The sequence below is a fragment of the Ranitomeya imitator genome, chromosome 5, assembly GCF_032444005.1.
Source record: "Ranitomeya imitator isolate aRanImi1 chromosome 5, aRanImi1.pri, whole genome shotgun sequence".
NCBI classification, from domain to species: domain Eukaryota; kingdom Metazoa; phylum Chordata; class Amphibia; order Anura; family Dendrobatidae; genus Ranitomeya; species Ranitomeya imitator.
The window spans coordinates 713,441,883-713,468,313 of NC_091286.1; the positions used below are offsets into that span (position 1 = coordinate 713,441,883).

At 48.3% G+C, this 26,431-nt stretch overlaps 1 protein-coding gene across 2 annotated transcripts in view; it reads left to right on the top strand.

Annotated features, from left to right (window-relative positions):
- Positions 1 to 26,431, top strand: part of LOC138638937 (zinc finger protein 436-like) — a 120,440-nt gene that overhangs the window by 20,501 nt on the left and 73,508 nt on the right. For both annotated transcript variants that reach the window (XM_069728695.1, XM_069728696.1), the window contains exon 2: positions 11,170 to 11,328. The gene's annotated coding sequence lies outside the window, so the exon portion shown is untranslated. The remainder of the gene's footprint in view (positions 1 to 11,169; positions 11,329 to 26,431) is intronic.

Consider the following 26,431-nt stretch of genomic DNA (forward strand, 5'->3'; position numbering starts at 1 on the left):
ACAGTGATCACCGGTGACATTATACACAGGAGCTCTGTATATAATGTATAGGTAATACAGTGATCACTGGTGACATTGTACACAGGACCGCTGTATATAGTATACAGTGTATAGTGTCAGTGTATAGGTAACACTGACTCACCAGTGAAGTCTCTAGGTGAAGTCCTTCATCTTTCATCCAGCACAGACCGCCATCACTTCTTCCAGCCAGGACTCGTCTCTGCAGGAAATAACAGTTATCTCGAGTTCCGCTTGTAGAACACATTACTTAATTTTCCCAGCCTCTACATTACACCACATGAAGTAGGCGACATAGTATCACTCTACACAGTAACAGGACCGCCCCCCCATTTAAAACAGTATACTCAAAAAATAAAATAAATACATCACTGCAATAATAATATCCCTTAATTAGCCCCTATGGTAATATTCGCCATCCTAGCCCCCGTGTGTCTCATTGCAGGCTCCAGCCATATGTTCTCCCATCCTGCTCTCATGAGTATCCATTCTGCCCCATATGATCTCCCCATCCTGCCCCATCTGTCTCCATCGTATCCATCCTGCCCCATCTGTGTCCAGCACTCTGCCCCATCTGTGTCCAGCACTCTGCCCCATCTGTGTCCAGCACTCTGCCCCATCTGTGTCCAGCACTCTGCCCCATCTGTGTCCAGCACTCTGCCCCATCTGTGTCCAGCACTCTGCCCCATCTGTGTCCAGCACTCTGCCCCATCTGTGTCCAGCACTCTGCCCCATCTGTGTCCAGCACTCTGCCCCATCTGTGTCCAGCACTCTGCCCCATCTGTGTCCAGCACTCTGCCCCATCTGTGTCCAGCACTCTGCCCCATCTGTGTCCAGCACTCTGCCCCATCTGTGTCCAGCACTCTGCCCCATCTGTGTCCAGCACTCTGCCCCATCTGTGTCCAGCACTCTGCCCCATCTGTGTCCAGCACTCTGCCCCATCTGTGTCCAGCACTCTGCCCCATCTGTGTCCAGCACTCTGCCCCATCTGTGTCCAGCACTCTGCCCCATCTGTGTCCAGCACTCTGCCCCATCTGTGTCCAGCACTCTGCCCCATCTGTGTCCAGCACTCTGCCCCATCTGTGTCCAGCACTCTGCCCCATCTGTGTCCAGCACTCTGCCCCATCTGTGTCCAGCACTCTGCCCCATCTGTGTCCAGCACTCTGCCCCATCTGTGTCCAGCACTCTGCCCCATCTGTGTCCAGCACTCTGCCCCATCTGTGTCCAGCACTCTGCCCCATCTGTGTCCAGCACTCTGCCCCATCTGTGTCCAGCACTCTGCCCCATCTGTGTCCAGCACTCTGCCCCATCTGTGTCCAGCACTCTGCCCCATCTGTGTCCAGCACTCTGCCCCATCTGTGTCCAGCACTCTGCCCCATCTGTGTCCAGCACTCTGCCCCATCTGTGTCCAGCACTCTGCCCCATCTGTGTCCAGCACTCTGCCCCATCTGTGTCCAGCACTCTGCCCCATCTGTGTCCAGCACTCTGCCCCATCTGTGTCCAGCACTCTGCCCCATCTGTGTCCAGCACTCTGCCCCATCTGTGTCCAGCACTCTGCCCCATCTGTGTCCAGCACTCTGCCCCATCTGTGTCCAGCACTCTGCCCCATCTGTGTCCAGCACTCTGCCCCATCTGTGTCCAGCACTCTGCCCCATCTGTGTCCAGCACTCTGCCCCATCTGTGTCCAGCACTCTGCCCCATCTGTGTCCAGCACTCTGCCCCATCTGTGTCCAGCACTCTGCCCCATCTGTGTCCAGCACTCTGCCCCATCTGTGTCCAGCACTCTGCCCCATCTGTGTCCAGCACTCTGCCCCATCTGTGTCCAGCACTCTGCCCCATCTGTGTCCAGCACTCTGCCCCATCTGTGTCCAGCACTCTGCCCCATCTGTGTCCAGCACTCTGCCCCATCTGTGTCCAGCACTCTGCCCCATCTGTGTCCAGCACTCTGCCCCATCTGTGTCCAGCACTCTGCCCCATCTGTGTCCAGCACTCTGCCCCATCTGTGTCCAGCACTCTGCCCCATCTGTGTCCAGCACTCTGCCCCATCTGTGTCCATCACTCTGCCCCATCTGTGTCCAGCACTCTGCCCCATCTGTGTCCAGCACTCTGCCCCATCTGTGTCCCCATCTGTGTCCCCATCTGTGTCCCCATCTGTGTCCCCATCTGTGTCCCCATCTGTGTCCCCATCTGTGTCCCCATCTGTGTCCCCATCTGTGTCCCCATCTGTGTCCCCATCTGTGTCCCCATCTGTGTCCCCATCTGTGTCCCCATCTGTGTCCCCATCTGTGGCCCCATCTGTGTCCCCATCTGTGTCCCCATCTGTGGCCCCATCTGTGTCCCCATCTGTGGCCCCATCTGTGGCCCCATCTGTGTCCAGCACTCTGCCCCATCTGTGTCCCCATCTGTGTCCCCATCTGTGTCCCCATCTGTGTCCCCATCTGTGTCCCCATCTGTGTCCCCATCTGTGTCCCGCACTCTGCCCCATCTGTGTCCCCATCTGTGTCCCCATCTGTGTCCAGCACTATGCCCCATCTGTGTCCCCATCTGTGTCCAGCACTCTGCCCCATCTGTGTCCCCATCTGTGTCCAGCACTCTGCCCCATCTGTGTCCCCATCTGTGTCCAGCACTCTGCCCCATCTGTGTCCCCATCTGTGTCCAGCACTCTGCCCCATCTGTGTCCCCATCCCTGTCCAGCACTCTGCCCCATCCCTGTCCAGCACTCTGCCCCATCCCTGTCCAGCACTCTGCCCCATCCCTGTCCAGCACTCTGCCCCATCCCTGTCCAGCATTTTGCCCCTGTGTTCAGCGTTCTTCCCTGGGCCCCCGGATTGCCGCTCTCAAGAAAAAAAAAAAAAAAAAAGTTCTTCTTACCTGGCCGTGCTCCTGCGGCGGGCGAAGTCTCCACGCAGCTGCAGTGTGCACTCGCCGGCGACTGACAATGATGTCAGACGCCGGCGACATGCACGCACGCTGCGGCTGACGTCAGCTGCCAGCCTCAGATTGGCTGGCGGCTGTTAACTATTGACGTGCGGGCCCACGCCCGCACGTCAATAGCTTTAAACAGCTGCAGCGTCGGCGCTAAGGGCCCGGTTAGCCTGCGGCTGCCGGTAGGGGCCCGGTGAGCAGATGAGACGGGGCCCGATGCGGGCCCCCTCTGCCCACCGGGCCCCATACGCCAGTCACGGCCGTCATGCCCTGATGGCGGCCCTGCACATGGGGACCGCTGTATATACATCACATGGGGACCGCTGTATATACATCACATGGGAACGCTGTATATACATCACATGGGGCCACTGTATATACATCACATGGGGACCGCTGTATATACATCACATGGGGACCGCTGTATATACATCACATGGGGACCGCTGTATATACATCACATGGGGACCGCTGTATATACATCACATGGGGACCGCTGTATATACATCACATGGGGACCGCTGTATATACATCACATGGGGACCGCTGTATATACATCACATGGGGACCGCTGTATATACATCACATGGGGACCGCTGTATATACATCACATGGGGCCACTGTATATACATCACATGGGGACCGCTGTATATACATCACATGGGGACCGCTGTATATACATCACATGGGGCCACTGTATATACATCACATGGGGACATGGGGACCACTGTATATACATCACATGGGGACCGCTGTATATACATCGCATGGGGACCGCTGTATATACATCACATGGGGACCGCTGTATATACATCACATGGGGACCGCTGTATATACATCACATGGGGCCGCTGTATATACATCACATGGGGACCGCTGTATATACATCACATGGGGACCGCTGTATATACATCACATGGGGACACTGGGACCACTGTATATACATCACATGGGGGCACTGGGACCACTGTATATACATCACATGGGGCACTGGGACCACTGTATATACATCACATGGGGCCACTGGGACCGCTGTATATACAACACATGGAGACCGCTGTATATACATCACATGGGGACCGCTGTATATACATCACATGGTGGCACTGGGACCACTGTATATACATCACATGGGGACCACTGTATATACATCACATGGGGGCACTGGGACCACTGTATATACATCACATGGGGACACTGGGACCACTGTATATACATCACATGGGGGCACTGGGACCACTGTATATACATCACATGGGGGCACTGGGACCACTGTACATACATCACATGGGGCACTGGGACCACTGTATATACATCACATGGGGACATGGGACCACTGTATATACATCACATGGGGACACTGGGACCACTGTATATACATCACATGGGGGCACTGGGACCACTGTATATACATCACATGGGGGCACTGGGACCACTGTATATACATCACATGGGGCAACTGGGACCGCTGTATATACATCACATGGGGCCACTGTATTTACATCACATGCGAGCACTGGGACCACTGTATATACATCACATGGGGACATGGGACCACTGTATATACATCACATGGGGACATGGGACCACTGTATATACATCACATGGGGACACTGGGACCACTGTATATACATCACATGGGGGCACTGGGACCACTGTATATACATCACATGGGGCACTGGGACCACTGTATATACATCACATGGGGCCACTGGGACCGCTGTATATACATCACATGGGGCCACTGTATTTACATCACATGCGGGCACTGGGACCACTGTATATACATCACATGGGGACATGGGACCACTGTATATACATCACATGGGGACACTGGGACCACTGTATATACATCACATGGGGGCACTGGGACCACTGTATATACATCACATGGGGCACTGGGACCACTGTATATACATCACATGGGGCCACTGGGACCGCTGTATATACATCACATGGGGCCACTGTATTTACATCACATGGGGGCACTGGGACCACTGTATATACATCATATGGGGCACTGGGACCACTGTATATACATCACATGGGGACATGGGACCACTGTATATACATCACATGGGGACACTGGGACCACTGTATATACATCACATGGGGGCACTGGGACCACTGTATATACATCACATGGGGGCACTGGGACCACTGTACATACATCACATGGGGCACTGGGACCACTGTATATACATCACATGGGGACACTGGGACCACTGTATATACATCACATGGGGGCACTGGGACCACTGTATATACATCACATGGGGCCACTGGGACCGCTGTATATACATCACATGGGGCCACTGTATTTACATCACATGGGGGCACTGGGACCACTGTATATACATCACATGGGGACATGGGACCACTGTATATACATCACATGGGGACACTGGGACCACTGTATATACATCACATGGGGGCACTGGGACCGCTGTATATACATCACATGGGGCCACTGTATTTACATCACATGGGGGCACTGGGGAAATGTCTTCACTTCACTCTTCTAAGGTGGAAATTGTGATTTATTCGGACTCCCATGACAGCACTACGAGAGAGGGGATCCGCCCTTCAGGAACAGGAAACCTACAGATACAAAAGGGCGGCACCTCTCCCCATGCATCAGTTGGTTTCCTGTTCCTGGAGGGACAGGATCCTACAGATTTCATCTCGTAAGGAGCCCAGGCCGGCCGGTCGAATCTGGTAGCGGGGGGGTCTCCTACCTCGACCGGTGCGGAAAGTCCTGGAGACGCCACGGTGGTCCAGGCTGGACTGCACGTCAGTGGCGTTGGCAGCAGGGAGCAGGGTCCGGAGGATTCCTTGTCTCCGAAAGCCGGCGTTGGTAAGTTTCATTTCCCCCCCCTGAGCAGACGGCGGCAGTGAGGTGCGGTAGTGTGGTTGCGGCGTCGGAAGTGGAGCGCCGTCCGGAGCACTGCTGGGCATTCCCGGCGTCCTGCATCGCTCACTGAGCGTTTCCGGAACGCTGGGGCGCCGGGGGTGGAGCCGGCAGGCGCTTCCGGTTTGCGGGTTGACTGCGCATGCGCGGTCTTTCCAAAATGGCGGCACCCATGGTCCGGTCGCCGGTTCTTCTGTACTACCACCGCTAACCTCCCAGCTGCAGCCTGATCATCAGGAACCAATGGGGACACGCCAGATGGCCTGCTGACCGGAATACAGGGGGATATAAGCAGGTGTTGGCGATAGAACCCTGCTTTTGGCCACAGCTTCATCATGGCAGATGATGGTGAGCAGCAGCCTCAACTTCTGGATAAAGTACGGCAGGAAGCCGTGGGAAAGGAGCATATCAGAAGTGACCAGTCCAGCCGTAAAAGCTCGTCCAGGCAAGGATCTAGAGCTTCGACTGGCAAGGAGCCCCCTCGTGTTCCGGTACCTTTCTCTTTGACGTACACTGGTAAGTGATCTACGTGAATGTTCACTCAGTGACGCGGGCCCCTTATACCTTGTCATTCTAGGGGAAGAGAAGTGCAAAGTCGAAACATAAGGAGTGTGCCCTATGTGAAGTTCCCTTACCAGATTCCTACCCTAAAAAATTGTGTGCCTCCTGTATACAACAGACGGTGAGGTTTACAGGAGTGGAAGGGTTGAGTGACATCAGGCTAGATAGATGGTATCTCCCTTATTGTCCTCCCCTAGGTAGCGGAAGAATCTGCTTCTACGGCTAATCTACGTGAGATGATCCGTACAGAAGTAAGGGAATCCCTGCGGTCTATGTCCCAGGCGGGAAGTTCAAAACAGAGAGCCTCGGTGATCTCTGATTCGTCAGAGGAAGATAAAGAGGAAGGTTCTTATCGCTCAAATCTCTCTTCCTCGTCATCAGAAGAGGAATCTGGCCGATTCTGTCTGCCTCTGGACCGGGTGGATAAGTTAGTCAAGTCGGTCAGAGGTACGATGGGCCTAGAAGAGCCTAAGACTCAGCTTTCCCGTCAGGAGCTAATGTTCAGCGGCTTGGAACACAAGAAACGCAGATCCTTCCCGGTGATTGATAAGATTCAAGACCTGATTCTCCGGGAATGGAAAAAACCGGAGAAGAAAGGTTCTTTGCCACCGGCTTTAAAGCGCAGGTATCCCTTTGAAGATACGGATGTGGATACCTGGGACAAGGCCCCTAAATTAGATGCGGCGGTGGCGAAGGCATCTAAGAAAGCAGCTTTACCTTTCGAGGACATGGGGTCCCTTAAAGACCCTCTTGACAGGAAGGCGGAGATCTTCCTTAAGGGTACGTGGGAGATGGCAGCCGGATCCTTGAGGCCAGCAGTGGCTGCGACTTGTACAGCCAGATCCCTAATGGTCTGGTTGGAACAGTTGGAATCCCAGCTTAAAGAAGGCGCCTCCAGGAATTCTATTCTAGGTGCGCTTCCAGTGATTCAGGATGCTGCGGCTTTCTTGTCGGACGCGTCGGTGGACTCGGTCAGAATGGCGGCCAGAGCAGCAGGACTCTCCAACGCGGCTCGTAGAGCCTTATGGTTGAAGTGTTGGTCGGGGGATATCCAGTCAAGATCCAAATTATGCGCTATCCCATGTAAAGGGGAATATCTCTTTGGGCCAACCTTGGATGAGCTGCTCGAAAAGGCTGGAGATGATAAGAAGAAATTTCCTAATTTGTCATCAGCTTCTTACCGGCGTCCATTTAACAGAAGGAGATTTGGTCGTGGAAGGAAGCGCGCATCCTCACCCTCTAGAGAAAATTTTAGATGAGAGGATAGACGCAGGAGAGGTACGGGTTACATGTTTCGCCGTTCCTCAAAAGAACGTAAGAAACCAGACCAATGACTAGCAATCCCTGTGGGAGGGAGATTGTCAACCTTCTCTTCCGCTTGGACTAACATCACGAATAGTGTCTGGGTCCGAGGTATTGTATCGGAAGGCCTAAAATTGGAATTTGTTCATTGGCCTCGTGATAAGTTTATGTTAACCCCCTTGCGTTCCTCCACTATTGAGCAGACAGCCTTAGAGTCAGAGGTCATGACTTTATGCCGTAAAAATGTACTGATTGAGGTTCCGGAGTCAGAGAGAGGAAGAGGATTCTACTCTCCTCTTTTTTTGATTCAAAAACCAGACAAGTCGTTCAGGACTATTATCAATCTTAAATCCCTTAATGAATACCTGGTTAATAACACGTTTAAAATGGAGTCAATCAGTTCTGCAATAAAGATGTTGTTTAAACACTGCTTCATGGTAGTTGTGGACTTAAAGGATGCATACTATCATGTTCCTATCCACGAAAACTTCCAGAAGTTTCTACGTGTGGCGGTGTCTATGGGAGGTATTGTTCGCCATTTTCAATTTAGAGCCCTTCCCTTCGGCCTCTCAACGTCTCCCCGGGTATTTACTAAAGTAGTTGCGGAGGTTATGGCGCACTTACGTGAATCCGATATTCTCATTGTTCCTTATCTGGATGATTTCCTAATAGTGGGGAACTCAGTAGACCATTGCCTGGCTCAGGTTAAAACAGCTATATTTAAACTGGAAAATCTGGGCTGGATCATAAATTATGATAAATCCCGATTGCGACCCCTAAAGACCCAGAGGTTCCTAGGGCTGCTGTTAAATTCCGAGTCCCAACAATGCTGTCTTCCGCCTGATAAATTGCTTCATATCCAACAACAGGTGTTAAAAGCAATTAATAAACCATCCATGACCCTTAGACAGGCTATGTCTTTGTTAGGTTCCCTAACTTCCTGTATCCCCGCCGTCCGTTGGGCCCAGTTCCACTCCAGGCCTTTACAGTTTGACGTACCACATTATGATAGGGTCTTACAGGGTTCCTTGCAGGGTCAGATGACATTGAGTCCAGGGGTTCTTACATCTCTTAGATGGTGGCTAGAGGAAGACAATCTGTCAGCAGGAGTTCCCTGGGTGACTCAGGTGACTCGGGTAATCACAACAGACGCCAGCCCCACGGGGTGGGGGGCTCACATGGGTGACGTGGTAGTCCAGGGTCTATGGGACCCCCAAACATCAGCCTCTTCCAATCAGAAGGAGTTGATGGCAATTGAATTCTCAATTAAGGAACTCCTCGTGTATCTACAGGGTCACCATGTCAAAATCCTCTCCGACAACCAGGTGGCAGTGGCCTACGTGAATCACCAAGGTGGAACACGCTCCGAGTTCCTGATGGAAATAGCGGACCGCCTGCTCCGGATAGCGGAAAACCATTTTCTATCTTTAACAGCAGTGCATATAAAAGGGAAGGAAAATATAAGGGCGGACTTTCTAAGTCGAAACACCTTAAGACAAGGAGAATGGTCTCTGAACTCAAAAATCTTCAACCAAATTGTCCGCAGGTGGGGTCATCCAGAGGTGGACTTATTTGCCAGCAAGGACAACAGAAAAACGAAAATATTCTGTTCCTTGAATCCCAGGGAATATCCGCTGGCAGTGGATGCCTTCCTGATCAGATGGGATTTCCGATTGGCATATGCGTTCCCCCCGCTAAACCTGTTGCCTCTGGTGGTCAGAAAGATAAGGGAGGATCAAGCGAGAATCATACTGATCGCTCCGTTCTGGCCCCGAAGAGGGTTTGGTTCTCCTGGCTCAGGACCATGTCGGTGGAAGACCCCTGGGTACTGCCGGACATCCCGGACCTACTTCATCAAGGTCCGATCAACCATCCACAAGTGAAGGGTCTCCATTTGACGGCATGGTCTTTGAGAGGTCACTGTTAAAAAACAGAGGATTTTCTCCAAATCTCATTGATACCCTTATGAAGAGTAGAAAACTCATAACAACTAAGATCTACTCTAGAACTTGGAGGAAGTTTCTGGCCTCTTCAAATTTTAATATCGAAGAGGGTTTACCAATTAACCAGATTCTAGAATTCCTGCAGAGAGGGCTAGAGCTAAATCTATCCACGAGTACGCTAAAAGTACAAGTCTCAGCCCTAGGGGCCCTATTTTCTTGTAACATTGCTGGTAATTATTGGGTATCAAGGTTCATCAAAGCAGCTAGTAGGTCCAGACCTATACACAGGAATAGGTCAATGCCTTGGGATCTCAATCTAGTCCTCTCTGCTTTGACTAAAGAACCGTTTGAGCCTTTACATTCAGCCTCACTTAAATTACTATCCCTCAAAACAGCGTTTTTGGTGGCAATTACATCTGCTCGTAGGGTAGGAGACATACAGGCTCTTTCTAGGCTGTCCCCCTATACAGAGTTTCTACAGGACAGAGTAGTCCTCAGACCAGATCCAGCTTATTTACCGAAAGTGGCCTCAGATTTTCATAGATCTCAGGAGATAGTTCTACCATCATTTCTCCCTAATCCTTCTAATTCCAAAGAAGAGTTACTCCATACGTTAGATGTTAGGAGATGTCTCTTAGAATATATTTCAGTCACTGATGCTTGGAAGAGAGAGGAGGCTTTGTTTCTATCCTTCCAAGGTCCCAGGAAAGGTCTTAGAGTGTCAAAGTGCACGTTAGCGAAGTGGATTAGGGAGGCTATCTCTCTGGCTTATACTGCAGGTGGAAGTCCTGTTCCGCAGAATCTGAGGGCACATTCCACCCGGGCCATGGCTACATCCTGGGCTGAAAGATCTGGAGTTTCCATCGACCAGATATGTAAGGCGGCTACGTGGTCATCCCCTTCCACCTTTTTCAAGCACTATAGGTTGGACTTGGGGTTCTCTTCTGATCTCACCTTCGGGTTAAGGGTGCTACAGGCTATAGTCCCTCCCTAAGGTAGTTTACATCTCTGTAATTCTCTCGTAGTGCTGTCATGGGAGTCCGAATAAAGCATTAAGCTACTTACTGGTAGCAGCATTTTTCGGAGGCCCATGACAGCACCCTTAGTTCCCTCCCTATTCACGTGGGGGTTGCACTTCCTATAGTATATATAATAAGATAGATAGATCTCACGTGTGGTATATAGTTCAATATGATGGATTATTTTTGTACATAAACTGTATATAAATGTTTGTGTGCTACTAACCGCGGTAGTCCTCTCAGGCTCTAATATACAACTGATGCATGGGGAGAGGTGCCGCCCTTTTGTATCTGTAGGTTTCCTGTTCCTGAAGGGCGGATCCCCTCTCTCGTAGTGCTGTCATGGGCCTCCGAAAAATGCTGCTACCAGTAAGTAGCTTAATGCTTTTTAGGAATGAACATTTCCACCACATTTGTAGAGATAAGTGGGTGAAGGCTCCGGCGACCTGTGTCTGTCTATTACTAATGATGTCCTCGCTGTGATTTCCAGCTTCTCCCACCATCATAAAGACGCCTGCAGGACCACATCCTGCCACATCATCCAAAGCACCCCCTCTCCTGAATGACCCCCCAAGAATGAACAAAGACCACAACGAGATCACCAGAAGAATCGTAGACTTTGGAGATCATCTCCCTGCTGAGCGGAGAGGTAAACTCTTCTATATTTATATCATTATCTGCTGAGGGGACAATTAGAAGCTTCTATGTTTCTTGCTATGCCAGCCACCACATGCCTTCTACGTGCTGCCCCACTCACTGCGTTGTGATGACACCGCATTTTATTTTAATTATCCAGACATCTGTATTCAGTAATGCAAGAGGAATAGACTGTTATGTTTATGTTGATTTTTGAATTTGTTTTTTCTTTGGTTGGTCAAGAAAACACATACTTTTGTTTGTATAAGCCTGTAATATTGACTTTTAAGTGGACTATTGTAACATATTGTGCTGTTATCCTTGATGATAGAGAAGCAGGATAATTGAACAATAATATTTGCTGATATGTTGATTACACATTCTCCAGATCTGCTAACTTTTGACTTGCAAATTAGAAGAATAAAAACTAGTCAAAGAATGCAAGTTAACCCCAACACATCTTCATCTTGACCACTGGATGCTGGCATGAAGGACAACAGTTGTGAGCTGTATAAATGGGATATACCTCTAACAATATTCTTCCAAATTTCCAAGACATCCAGTCAGCCAAGAGAGCCAGAAATCCAAAGAACTAGAGACTCTTGACAAAACCACAACCAGGTTCCATCACGAAGGACACAGATTTGACATTTTACGGGATGCCATCTTAGGGAACCATGGTCCCGGCTGAAAGAAAACATATCTACTCCATTGACCATCACTTAACCCATGGATATTTTTTGGGTGGTCCGTATTTGAATCACCAGTCACTGAGCCCCATGGAGATGTTCAGAGAAGCCAGGTTGTGACCTTCCGGTCACCTGGCCTTGTACCTCAATGGACTGTCTGATTCCTAAACTTGTCGATACTGCCTTTTTGTGCGTGCCACAGGTAGAAGTTGTCGGCACTGGAAGTGGCTCTAATCCCAGTGTCAGCGGAAGAATGAGACTTAGTGCAAAGTACAATCTTGGGTATTTTACTGGGACTGTTCTATTTATTTGCCTGTTTTATTGTTCAATAAAGTGTTGCCATGCTGTTTTACCCTCGCCCTGTGTTCTGTCTCCGTCATACAATTTGTTCATATCTTTATTTATCTGTGATGCTTTGGCTCCCTCTAGCGGTCAGAGTTATGTTCGCAGTCCTATTTTCTGTTTCTGGTATTTTCCATGTTTGATTCTCCTCCTCCTTTGCAATGCATTATGGTAGCTCAGCCTCCATTTCCCTCCATTTTTCCTTTCACTTTCTTCAGTTTGCCTTCAAGGAAAGACGCTTCACTTCATCCCCCTTGCGATTGCATTGCCGGTATGTCTTTATGCTTTCCGTAGATATTTCTGCTCCATATTAGCCTAGCCTAGCCAGTTGTACTCCCAGTTTAGTCACTAGCTTTCTAAATGTTATGCATAATGTATATCATGTGTATTATGTATCTGTTCTATACCATGCACTGATTCTATGTATATCATTGTTCACAGTTTCACCGCATCAATATACCACTACGTTTAATAAAGCACAGACTCAACCACAGTCTCCTTATTGGACCCCGGTATAGCGGTTTAGCTGACTGTATAGCTACGTATGAGCCTGCCTCAGCTAGTGAGGACAGAACACCCTGTGTTGTCTGAGTAGTATTTCACCCATGGTAAAAGGAGAGAGTTGGGAGTTCGGTGGATGATCCCTGGTCCTTTCGGTTTCAGCTATCGGACTAGAGCACCTGCTGATCCCCCATTGTCTTCACACTCGTGTTTCGCTCTGCTCCATCCAGTACTTTTCCATTGTTCTGAGCTGCGATATGCTTCTCTTGCAGTTCGTCTGGTTTCGAGCCATAGGGAGAAGCAGCCGAACTCTGCTGTAATTGTATCCTGTCCTGCAGAGATCTGCTTACCCGGTCTATCACCTGGTAGCAGGTGATATATCCGGCAACTCGACCCTTCATGGTTGAGGAAGTAACGGTGGATGGGAATGTAGGAGGCAGCGGTCATGCTATCCTAAGGAGGAAGTATGGCCAGGACTCAGACTATATGGTTGGACTTCAGAAAGTCAGATTTTAATTGACTCAGAAAGAAGGTAATAAATGTCCAATGACCAGATATTCTAAAGGATGGGAGATTTTGCTTAATGAAATTCTCACTGCACAAACAGTAACAATCCCGAAAAGAAGGAAGAATTGGAAGAGACCAGGATGGATTAACACAGAACATAATCACTTGTTAAAAATGAAAAAAGAAATGTACACTGCTCAAAAAAATAAAGGGAACACTTAAACAGAATCTAACTCCAAGTAAATCAGTCTTCTGTGAAATCAAACTGTTCACTTTGGAACAACACTGATTGACAATCAATTTCACATGCTGTTGTGCAAATGGAATAGACAACAGATGGAAATTATTGGCAATTCTCAAGACACCCTCAATAACGGAGTGGTTCTGCAGGTGGGGACCACAGACCACATCTCAGTACCAATTGTTATGTTTGCTAATGACAGGTGTTATGAAGGCAATCCAGAGACACAGTGTGCTTAGCGATCAGAGCGCACACAGTGATCTGACAAATACCCAAAAATACAAGAACGAGCTCTGAGACGTGGAAACTCTGTAGACTGCACACCTGATCCTATCCTAAACACAACTAAAAGCGGCTGTGGATTGCGCCTAACAACTACCTAGGCAACTCGGCACAGCCTAAGAAACTAGCTAGCCTGAAGATAGAAAAATAGGCCTGACTTGCCCCAGAGAAATTCCCCAAAGGAAAAGGCAGCCCCCCACATATAATGACTGTGAGTAAGATGAAAAGACAAAACGTAGGGATGAAATAGATTCAGCAAAGTGGGGCCCGATATTCTAGGACAGAGCGAGGACAGTAAAGCGAACTTTGCAGTCTACAAAAAACCCTAAAGCAAAACCACGCAAAGGGGGCAAAAAAAAACCCACCGTGCCGAACTAACGGCACGGCGGTACACCCTTTGCGTCTCAGAGCTTCCAGCAAAACAAAAGACAAGCTGGACAGAAAAAAAGCAACAAAAAAGCAAAAAGCACTTAGCTATACAGAGCAGCAGGTCACAGGAACAATCAGGAGAAGCTCAGATCCAACACTGAAACATTGACAAGGAGCAAGGATAGCAGCATCAGGCGGAGTTAAGTAATGAAGCAGTTAACGAGCTCACCAGAACACCTGAGGGAGGAAGCTCAGAAGCTGCAGTACCACTTGTGACCACAGGAGTGAATTCAGCCACAGAATTCACAACAGTACCCCCCCCTTGAGGAGGGGTCACCGAACCCTCACCAGAGCCCCCAGGCCGACCAGGATGAGCCGCATGAAAGGCACGAACAAGATTGGAAGCATGAACATCAGAGGCAAAAACCCAGGAATTATCTTCCTGAGCATAACCCTTCCATTTAACCAGATACTGGAGTTTCCGTCTAGAAACACGAGAATCCAAAATCTTCTCCACAATATACTCCAATTCCCCCTCCACCAAAACCGGGGCAGGAGGCTCAACAGATGGAACCATAGGTGCCACGTATCTCCGCAACAACGACCTATGGAATACATTATGTATGGAAAAGGAGTCTGGGAGGGTCAAACGAAAAGACACAGGATTGAGAACCTCAGAAATCCTATACGGACCAATAAAACGAGGTTTAAATTTAGGAGAGGAAACCTTCATAGGAATATGACGAGAAGATAACCAAACCAGATCCCCAACACGAAGTCGGGGACCCACACGGCGTCTGCGATTAGCGAAAAGTTGAGCTTTCTCCTGGGACAAGATCAAATTGTCCACTACCTGAGTCCAGATCTGCTGCAACCTATCCACCACAGAATCCACACCAGGACAGTCCGAAGACTCAACCTGTCCTGAAGAGAAACGAGGATGGAACCCAGAATTGCAAAAAAATGGAGAAACCAAGGTAGCCGAGCTGGCCCGATTATTAAGGGCGAACTCAGCCAACGGCAAAAAGGACACCCAATCATCCTGGTCTGCAGAAACAAAACATCTCAGATATGTTTCCAAGGTCTGATTGGTTTGTTCAGTCTGGCCATTAGTCTGAGGATGGAAAGCCGAGGAAAAGGATAGGTCAATGCCCATCCTACCACAAAAGGCTCGCCAAAACCTTGAAACAAACTGGGAACCTCTGTCAGAAACAATATTCTCAGGAATGCCATGCAACCGAACCACATGCTGAAAGAACAAAGGTACCAAATCAGAGGAGGAAGGCAATTTAGCCAAGGGCACCAGATGGACCATTTTAGAAAAGCGATCACAGACCACCCAAATGACTGACATCTTTTGAGAAACGGGAAGGTCAGAAATGAAATCCATCGAAATATGTGTCCAAGGCCTCTTTGGGACCGGCAAGGGCAAAAGCAACCCACTGGCACGAGAACAGCAGGGCTTAGCCCTAGCACAAATCCCACAGGACTGCACAAAAGTACGTACATCCCGTGACAGAGATGGCCACCAGAAGGATCTAGCCACTAACTCTCTGGTACCAAAGATTCCAGGATGACCAGCCAACACCGAACAATGAAGTTCAGAGATAAGTTTATTAGTCCACCTATCAGGGACGAACAGTTTCTCTGCTGGACAACGATCAGGTTTATGCGCCTGAAATTTTTGCAGCACCCGCCGCAAATCAGGGGAGATGGCAGACACAATGACTCCTTCCTTGAGGATACCCGCTGGCTCAGATAAACCCGGAGAGTCGGGCACAAAACTCCTAGACAGAGCATCCGCCTTCACATTTTTAGAGCCCGGAAGGTACGAAATCACAAAGTCGAAGCGGGCAAAAAATAACGACCAACGGGCCTGTCTAGGATTCAAGCGCTTGGCAGACTCGAGATAAGTCAAGTTCTTATGATCAGTCAATACCACCACGCGATGCTTAGCTCCTTCAAGCCAATGACGCCACTCCTCGAATGCCCACTTCATGGCCAGCAACTCTCGATTGCCCACATCATAATTACGCTCAGCGGTCGAAAACTTCCTGGAAAAGAAAGCACATGGTTTCATCACTGAGCAATCAGAACCTCTCTGTGACAAAACCGCCCCTGCTCCAATCTCAGAAGCATCAACCTCGACCTGGAACGGAAGAGAAACATCTGGCTGACACAACACAGGGGCAGAACAAAAACGACGCTTCAACTCCTGAAAAGCTTCCACAGCAGCAGAAGACCAATTAACCAAATCTGCACCCTTCTTGGTCAAATCGGTCAATGGTTTGGCAATGCTAGAAAAATTACAGATGAAGCGACGATAAAAATTAGCAAAGCCCAGGAACTTTTGAAGACTTTTCAGAGATGTCGGCTGAATCCAATCCTGGATGGCTTGGACCTTAACTGGATCCATCTCGATAGTAGAAGGGGTAAAGATGAACCCCAAAAATGAAACTTTCTGCACACCGAAGAGACACTTTGATCCCTTCACAAACAAAGAGTTAGCAAGCAGGACCTGAAAAACCATTCTGACCTGCTTCACATGAGACTCCCAATCATCTGAGAAGATCAAAATGTCATCCAAGTAAACAATCAGGAATTTATCCAGATACTCACGGAAGATGTCATGCATAAAAGACTGAAACACAGATGGAGCATTGGCAAGTCCGAACGGCATCACTAGATACTCAAAATGACCCTCGGGCGTATTGAATGCAGTTTTCCATTCATCTCCTTGCCTGATTCTCACCAGATTATACGCACCACGAAGATCTATCTTAGTGAACCAACTAGCCCCCTTAATCCGAGCAAACAAGTCAGATAACAATGGCAAGGGATACTGAAATTTAACAGTGATCTTATTAAGAAGGCGGTAATCAATACACGGTCTCAGCGAACCATCCTTCTTGGCTACAAAGAAGAACCCTGCTCCCAGTGGTGATGACGATGGGCGAATATGTCCCTTCTCCAGGGATTCCTTCACATAACTGCGCATAGCGGCGTGTTCGGGCACGGATAAATTAAATAATCGACCTTTAGGGAATTTACTACCAGGAATCAAATTGATAGCACAATCACAATCCCTATGCGGAGGTAGAGCATCGGACTTGGGCTCTTCAAATACATCCTGATAATCAGACAAGAACTCTGGGACCTCAGAAGGGGTGGATGACGAAATCGACAAAAATGGAACATCACCATGTACCCCCTGACAACCCCAGCTGGATACCGACATGGAATTCCAATCCAATACTGGATTATGGGTTTGTAGCCATGGCAACCCCAACACGACCACATCATGCAGATTATGCAACACCAGAAAGCGAATAACTTCCTGATGTGCAGGAGCCATGCACATGGTCAGCTGGGCCCAGTATTGAGGTTTATTCTTGGCCAAAGGTGTAGCATCAATTCCTCTCAATGGAATAGGACACCGCAAAGGCTCCAAGAAAAACCCACAACGTTTAGCATAATCCAAATCCATCAGATTCAGGGCAGCGCCCGAATCCACAAACGCCATGACAGAAAACGACGACAAAGAGCATATCAAGGTAATGGACAGAAGGAATTTTGACTGTACCGTACCAATGACGGCAGACCTAGCGGACCGCTTAGTGCGCTTAGGACAATCAGAAATAGCATGAGTGGAATCACCACAGTAGAAACACAGACCATTCAGACGTCTGTATTCCTGCCGTTCAACTCTAGTCATAGTCCTATCGCACTGCATAGGCTCAGGTTTAACCTCAGGCAGTACCGGCAAATGGTGCACAGATTTACGCTCGCGCAAGCGTCGACCGATCTGAATGGCCAAAGACAAAGACTCATTCAAACCAGCAGGCATAGGAAATCCCACCATGACATCCTTAAGAGCCTCAGAGAGAACCTTTCTGAACAAAGCTGCCAGCGCAGATTCATTCCACTGAGTGAGTACTGACCATTTCCTAAATTTCTGACAATATACTTCTATATCATCCTGACCCTGGCACAAAGCCAGCAAATTTTTCTCAGCCTGATCCACTGAATTAGGCTCATCGTACAGCAATCCGAGCGCCAGGAAAAACGCATCGACACTACTCAATGCAGGGTCTCCTGGCGCAAGAGAAAATGCCCAGTCTTGAGGGTCGCCGCGCAAAAAAGAAATAATAATCAAAACCTGTTGAATAGGATTACCAGAAGAATGAGGTTTCAAGGCCAGAAATAGCTTACAATTATTTTTGAAACTTAGAAACTTAGTTCTATCTCCAAAAAACAAATCAGGAATAGGAATTCTTGGTTCTAACATAGATTTCTGATCAATAGTATCTTGAATTTTTTGTACATTTATAACGAGATTATCCATTGAAGAGCACAGACCCTGAATATCCATGTCCACACCTGTGTCCAGAATCACCCAAATGTCTAGGGGAAAAAAAAAAGTGAACACAGAGCAGTAAAAAAAAAAAAATGATGTCAGAACTTTTTCTTTCCCTCTATTGAGAATCATTAGTTAGGCTCCTTGTACTGTTATGTTTGCTAATGACAGGTGTTATGAAGGCAATCCAGAAACACAGTGTGCTTAGCAATCAGAGCGCACACAGTGATCTGACAAATACCCAAAAATACAAGAACAAGCTCTGAGACGTGGAAATTCTGTAGACTGCACACCTGATCCTATCCTAAACACAACTAAAAGCGGCTGTGGATTGCGCCTAACAACTACCTAGGCAACTCGGCACAGCCTAAGAAACTAGCTAGCCTGAAGATAGAAAAATAGGCCTGACTTGCCCCAGAGAAATTCCCCAAAGGAAAAGGCAGCCCCCCACATATAATGACTGTGAGTAAGATGAAAAGACAAAACGTAGGGATGAAATAGATTCAGCAAAGTGGGGCCCGATATTCTAGGACAGAGCGAGGACAGTAAAGCGAACTTTGCAGTCTACAAAAAACCCTAAAGCAAAACCACGCAAAGGGGGCAAAAAAAAACCCACCGTGCCGAACTAACGGCACGGCGGTACACCCTTTGCGTCTCAGAGCTTCCAGCAAAACAAAAGACAAGCTGGACAGAAAAAAAGCAACAAAAAAGCATAAAGCACTTAGCTATACAGAGCAGCAGGTCACAGGAACAATCAGGAGAAGCTCAGATCCAACACTGAAACATTGACAAGGAGCAAGGATAGCAGCATCAGGCGGAGTTAAGTAATGAAGCAGTTAACGAGCTCACCAGAACACCTGAGGGAGGAAGCTCAGAAGCTGCAGTACCACTTGTGACCACAGGAGTGAATTCAGCCACAGAATTCACAACAACCAATGCTTTCTGGCTGATGTTTTGGTCACTTTTGAATGTTAATTGTGCTTTCACACTCGTGGTAGCATGAGACAGACTCTACAACCCACACAAGTGGCTCAGGTAGTGCAGCCCATCCAGGATGGCACATCAATGCGAGCTGTGGCAATAAGGTTTGCTGTGTCTGTCAGCGTAGTGTCCAGAGGCTCGTGGCGCTACCAGGAGCCTGACCAGTACACCAGGAGATATGGAGGAGGCCGTAGGAGGGCAACAACCCAGCAGCAGGACCGCTACCTCAGCCTTTGTGCAAGGAGGAACAGGAGAAGCACTGCCAGAGCCCTGCAAAATGACCTCCAGCAGGCCACAAATGTGCATGTGTCTGCACAAACGGTTAGAAACCGACTCCATGAGGATGGTCTGAGTGCCCGACGTCCACAGATGGGGGTTGTGCTCACAGCTCAACATCTTTGCAGGACGATTGGCATTTGCCACAGAACACCAGGATTGGCAAATTCGCCACTGGCGCCCTGTGTTCTTCACAGATGAAAGCAGATTCACACTGAGCACATGTGACAGAGTCTGGAGACGCCGTGGAGAGCGATCTGCTGCCTGCAACATCCTTCAGCATGACCGGTTTGGCAGTGGGTCAGTAATGGTGTGGGGTGGCATTTTTTTGGAGGTCTGCACAGCCCTCCATGTGCTCGCCAGAGGTAGCCTGACTGCCATTAGGTACTGAGATGAGATCCTCCGACCCCTTGTGAGACCATATGCTGGTGCGGTTGGCCCTGGGTTCCTCCTAATGCAGGACAATACCAGACCTCATGGGCTGGAGTGTGTCAGCAGTTCCTGCAAGATGAAGGCATTAAAGCTGTGGACTGGCCCGCCCGTTCCCCAGACCTGAATCCGATTCATCTGGGACATCATGTCAGAAGTGTAGACTAGTGGCCCTTTTAGAAGAAAAGGTGCGGGGTCTGGAAGAAAGAATAGCAACTTTGAAACTCATCAAAGAGAATGAAGACTTCCTAGACAGAACAGAAGCATCTCTACTGGTCACAGAAGGTGAAAAACGTGTCAGAGAACCTCCAAAAGCAGATGAGTGGAAGCATGTGACCAAAAGAAGCAAGAAGACCATGGACAAATCACCAACCACACAACTGAAGAACCGATATCAAATCTTTGTAGAGGATGAAGATGGCACACCTAAGGATGAAGCAATACCAGCAAGCAAAAAAGAAAAGGGCACACAGCAACAAGTGACAGCAAAAAGTACAGCCAAGAAGCAACGAAGAGTGGTGGTGGTGGGAGACTCACTACTGAGAGGCACAGAAGCAGCCATCTGCAGAGCGGACATAACCGCAAGAGAAGTATGCTGCCTTCCAGGTGCGATGATCAAGGATGTGACCGATAGGATGCCAAAGCTCTTCAGCTCCAAGGACGTCCACCCATTTCTTCTGATACATATTGGCACCAATGACACGGCAAGGAAGGACCTACCGACAATCTGCAAGGACTTTGAAGAGTTGGGGAAGAAAGTAAAGGAATTGGATGCACAGGTAGTTTTTTCTTCTATCCTTCCAGTAGACGGGCATGGCACCAGGAGATGGAACAGGATCCTTGATGCGAACAACTGGCTAAGACGATGGTGCAGACAACAAGGATTTGGATTCCTGGACCACGGTGTGAATTACTGGTACGATGGACTCCTCGCCAGAGACGGACTACACCTCAACAAACCTGGGAAACACACATTCGCCAGAAGACTCGCTACACTCATCAAGAGGGCTGTTGTGAATTCCGCTCTTGGGCTCCCTCCGGTGGTTGTAAGTGGCACTTTTGTGAGTTCTGCTCTTGGGCTCCCTCCGGTGGTTTTAAGTGGTATGGCTGCTCCTTGGATTTAGCAGTCTGCAGCTGCTTCCACTGATTGTCTTTCTGCTCGGCTATTTATGCCTGGCTCTCTCTTCAGCCAGTGCCACTTGTCAATGGTTCCTGGTTGGATTCACATCTCTTTGGATTTCCCTGTTATCCTGACCAGTTCTGCAAAGCTAAGTCCTTGCTTGCTCTTTTCTGTCCACAGGTTGTGTACTTATCCGTTCTGTGCTTTTTATGTTTGTCCAGCTTGTCAGTATGAATTAATTCTGTGTAGCTGGAAGCTCTGGGAAGCAGATTTACCCTCCACACCTTTAGTCAGGTGTGGAGATTTTTGTAAACTCTGTGTGGATTTTTTGTAGTGTTTTATACTGACCGCACAGTATTCCATCCTGTCCTATCTATCTAGCTAGACTGGCCTCCTGTGCTCATCCTGGTTTCATTCTGTGTATGTCTTTTCCCTCTCCACTCACAGTCATTACTTGTGGGGGGCTATCTATCCTTTTGGGGATTTTCTCTGAGGCAAGATAGTTTTCCTGTTTCTATCTTTAGGGGTAGTTAGTTCTCAGGCTGTGACGAGATGCCTAGGGAGAGTTAGGAGCATTCCACGGCTACTTCTAGTGTTGTGTTGAGCTTAGGGACTGCGGTCAGTGCAGGTACCACTTCCTTCAGAACTCGTCCCATGTTGCTCCTAAACCACCAGATCATAACACCTCTCCTACTCTCTAGGCTCCAGTCACTTGGTATTAAGGACACTGCTCTCTCCTGGTTCTCCTCCTATCTTTCTGACCGCTCCTTCAGTGTTCTGTTCGCTGGCTCCACTTCATCTCCTCTTCCTCTCACTGTCGGGATACCTCAGGGCTCAGTCCTTGGCCTCCTTCTCTTATCCCTCTACACGGCCCCAATTGGACAGACCATCAGCAGATTTGGCTTTCAGTACCATCTTTATGCTGATGACACACAACTATACACGTCATCCCCTGACCTTACCCCCTGCTGTACTACAGAACGCCACTGACTGTCGGTCTGCAGTCTCCAACATCATGTCCACTCTCTATATGAAACTCAACCTCTCCAAAACTGAACTTCTTCTGCTCCCGCTATCTACTAACCTCCCTAAATCTGACATTTCCCTATCCGTGGGTGGCACCATAATAACACCCTGGCAGCAGGCGCGCTGTCTGGGTGTTATGATTGACTCCGATCTCTCCTTCACCTCCCACATACAATCTCTTGCCCGCTCGTGCCGCTTACACCTAAAGAACATCTCTAGAATCCGCCCTTTTCTCACCATGGAGACAACAAAAACCCTCACTGTCGCCCTGATCCACTCCCGCCTGGACTACTGTAACGCTCTATTAATTGGCCTCCCCCTCACTCGACTTTCCCCTCTCCAGTCCATCCTTAATGCAGCAGCCAGGGTCGTCCATCTGGCTAATCGTTACTCGGACGTGTCCGCTCTTCACCAGTCGTTACACTGGCTGCCCATTCATTACAGGATACAATTCATAGTACTTGTTCTCACCCACAAAGCTCTCCACAGTGCGGCACCCCCATACATCTCCCTCATTTCTGTCTATCGGCCTAACAGACCACTGCGCTCTGCAAATGACTTTCAACTAACCTCTGCACTAATCCGTACCTCCCACTCCCTACTCCAAGACTTCTCCCGAGCTGCACCAATCCTCTGGAATGCTCTACCCCAAGATATTAGGACCATCCACAATTGGCATAGTTTTAGGCGCTCGCTCAAAACACATTTGTTCAGAGTGACCGATCACGTTCCCTAATAAGTCATTTTATGTGTAAGGGTGCGTATGTACCCAATTCACTATCCCCATCTATCCCCCACCCCCTGAAGATGGCCGGACCATCATTGTAAATACATCATTGTAAATACACACCTGTACTTTGTATCTCCCCCACCTCATTGTAGATTGTAAGCTCTCACGAGCAGGGGCGGATTATTGTGCTTTATTGTATTGTTAACGTTGTTACTTATGACTGTTGTGTTTGAAACTGTTAAACTGTAAAGCGCTGCGGAATATGTTGGCGCCATACCTATCCCTGACAGAGACTCAGGCCATGTCGGAATACAGCAGCTTGCGACTGAAAATTTAGTTTTCTTTTTATTGTGAAGTAAACAACAAATAGTACTTTGTACTATCAGTACTTTGGAGAGCCTCCTTTTGCTACAGTTACAGCTGCAAGTTGCTTTGGATAAGTTTCTGTTTGCCACTAGGATTTTTGCACATTCCTCAAGGCAAAACTGCTCCAGCTCCTTCAAGTTAGATGGTTTCCTCTGATGAACAGCAGTCTTCAAGTCTGACCAGATTCTCCATTGGATTAAGCTCTGGGCTTTGACTAGGCCAATCCAGAACATTTGAACGATTTCACAACATCCATCTTCCCCTCAACTCAAACAATTTTCCCTGTCCCGGCTGCTGAAAAACATCCCCTCAGCATGATTCTGGCACCACCATGTTTCACTGTGGGGATGGTGTTCTTGGGGTGATGAGCTGTGTTGGTTTGTTGCCAGACATATTGTCTACCATGATGGACAAAAAGTTCAATTTTGATCTCATCGATGTTGACAGCACTTTGTGCCATACGTTTGTGGAGTCTCCCACATGTCTTAAAAACTTAAAATGAGCCTTACAATTTTGTGTGTAAGTAAAGGCTTTTTTCTTCCCATTCTCCCATAAAGGCCACCTCTATGGAGAGTACAGCTTATTGTGGTCGTATGGACAGATACTTCAGTCTCTGCTTGGAAACTCTGCAGCTCCTTCAGGGTTACCTTTGAACTTTGTGCCGACTCTCTGATTAATGCCATTTATGCCCGGGCTGAGAGTTTTGGTGGGCGCCCTCTCTTGGCAGGTTGTTGTGGTACCATATTTTCGATAATGGATTTGACAGTGCTCTTGTTAGGGCACACGAGATGCGTATGTTCTCATCTTGGTTGTCTGCTGCCAAATTGTACATCGGAGGTTTATGGACGGAGAAATCGCAGAACAGGGATAATGAGTCGTGTCTCAAATGAATTCTGGTTTATTGGTTGAAATGTACATTAATTTATAGGGAAAATAAGGGGCTTTACCACACATTACCTCATTGCCTTATCTCATTATTGCTAGTCATTGCTGATGTCTGTCGCTCACGTCATTTTCCATATTACTCCAATGGTTAGGGTCAAGCTGACATCTTGTCTTGCGCGTAGCTTATTGATCCTTGATCACCATGAACCAAGTGGTACAGCGTGTTACGGCATATTAGGTCATGTTAACGTTCAGTATTATTCATTCTTGATTAGCTCAGTGGGTCACACCAGCATATCCGAGTCCACTTGAGCGTTGTATAACCTGTTGACAGGAATGACTAAGAGCACGTACACATTTTAAATAGTATCTGTGGTTCTTATACATATTCAGCAAAGCGTCCATTTTGTCTGCAAGAGTCTTTTTTGTATATCTATCATAATCGAATATATATCAAATACATATCTTTAACACTCTGGGGGAGCATCAGAGATTGGGATATTTTTTTTTTTTATAACCCAACACTGACTTGTACTTCTCAACAACTTTGTCTCTGACTTGTTTGGAGAGCTCCTCGGTCTTCATTATGTTGTTTGGAGATCTCCTCGGTCTTCATTATGTTGTTTGGAGATCTCCTTGGTCTTCATGGTGTTGTTTGGAGATCTCCTTGGTCTTCATGGTGTTGTTTGGAGATCCCCTTGGTCTTCATGGTGTTGTTTGGAGATCCCCTTGGTCTTCGTGGTGTTGTTTGGAGATCCCCTTGGTCTTCATGGTGTTGTTTAGAGATCTCCTTGGTCTTCATGGTGTTGTTTGGAGATCTTTTTGGTCTTCATGGTGTTGTTTGGAGATCCCCTTGGTCTTCGTGGTGTTGTTTGGAGATCCCCTTGGTCTTTATGGTGTTGTTTGTAGATCCCCATGGTCTTCATGGTGTTGTTTGGAGATCCCCTTGGTCTTCATGGTGTTGTTTGGAGATCTCCTTGGTCTTCATGGTGTTGTTTGGAGATCTCCTTGGTCTTCATGGTGTTGTTTGGAGATCCCCATGGTCCTCATGGTGTTGTTTGGAGATCCCCTTGGTCTTCATGGTGTTGTTTAGAGATCTCCTTGGTCTTCATGGTGTTGTTTGGAGATCTCCTTGGTCTTCATGGTGTTGTTTGGAGATCCCCTTGGTCTTCATGGTGTTGTTTGGAGATCCCCTTGGTCTTCATGGTGTTGTTTGGAGATCCCCTTGGTCTTCGTGGTGTTGTTTGGAGATCCCCTTGGTCTTCGTGGTGTTGTTTGGAGATCCCCTTGGTCTTTATGGTGTTGTTTGGAGATCCCCTTGGTCTTCATGGTGTTGTTTGTAGATCCCCATGGTCTTCATGGTGTTGTTTGGAGATCTCCTTGGTCTTCATGGTGTTGTTTGGAGATCCCCTTGGTCTTCATGGTGTTGTTTGGAGATCTCCTTGGTCTTCATGGTGTTGTTTGGAGATCTCCTTGGTCTTCATGGTGTTGTTTGGAGATCCCCTTGGTCTTCATGGTGTTGTTTGGAGATCCCCTTGGTCCTCATGGTGTTGTTTGGAGATCCCCTTGGTCTTCATGGTGTTGTTTGGAGATCCCCTTGGTCTTCCTGGTGTTTGTTTAGTGGTGTCTCTTGTTAATGGTGTTGCAGCCTCTGTGGCCTTTCAGAGAAGGTAACGTGTTTATACTGACAGATATCACACTTAGATTGTACACTGAAGGTACCTTCACACATAACGATATTGTTAACGATATCGTTGCTATTTGTGACGTAGCAACGATATCGTTAATGAAATCGTTATGTGTGACAGCGACCAACGATCAGGCCCCTGCTGGGAGATCGTTGGTCACTGAATAAAGTCCAGAACTTTATTTCGTCGCTGGACTCCCTGGAGACATCGCTGGATCGGCGTGTGTGACACCGATTCAGCGATGTCTTCACTGGTAACCAGGGTAAACATCGGGTAACTAAGCGCAGGGCCGCGCTTAGTAACCCGATGTTTACCCTGGTTACCATG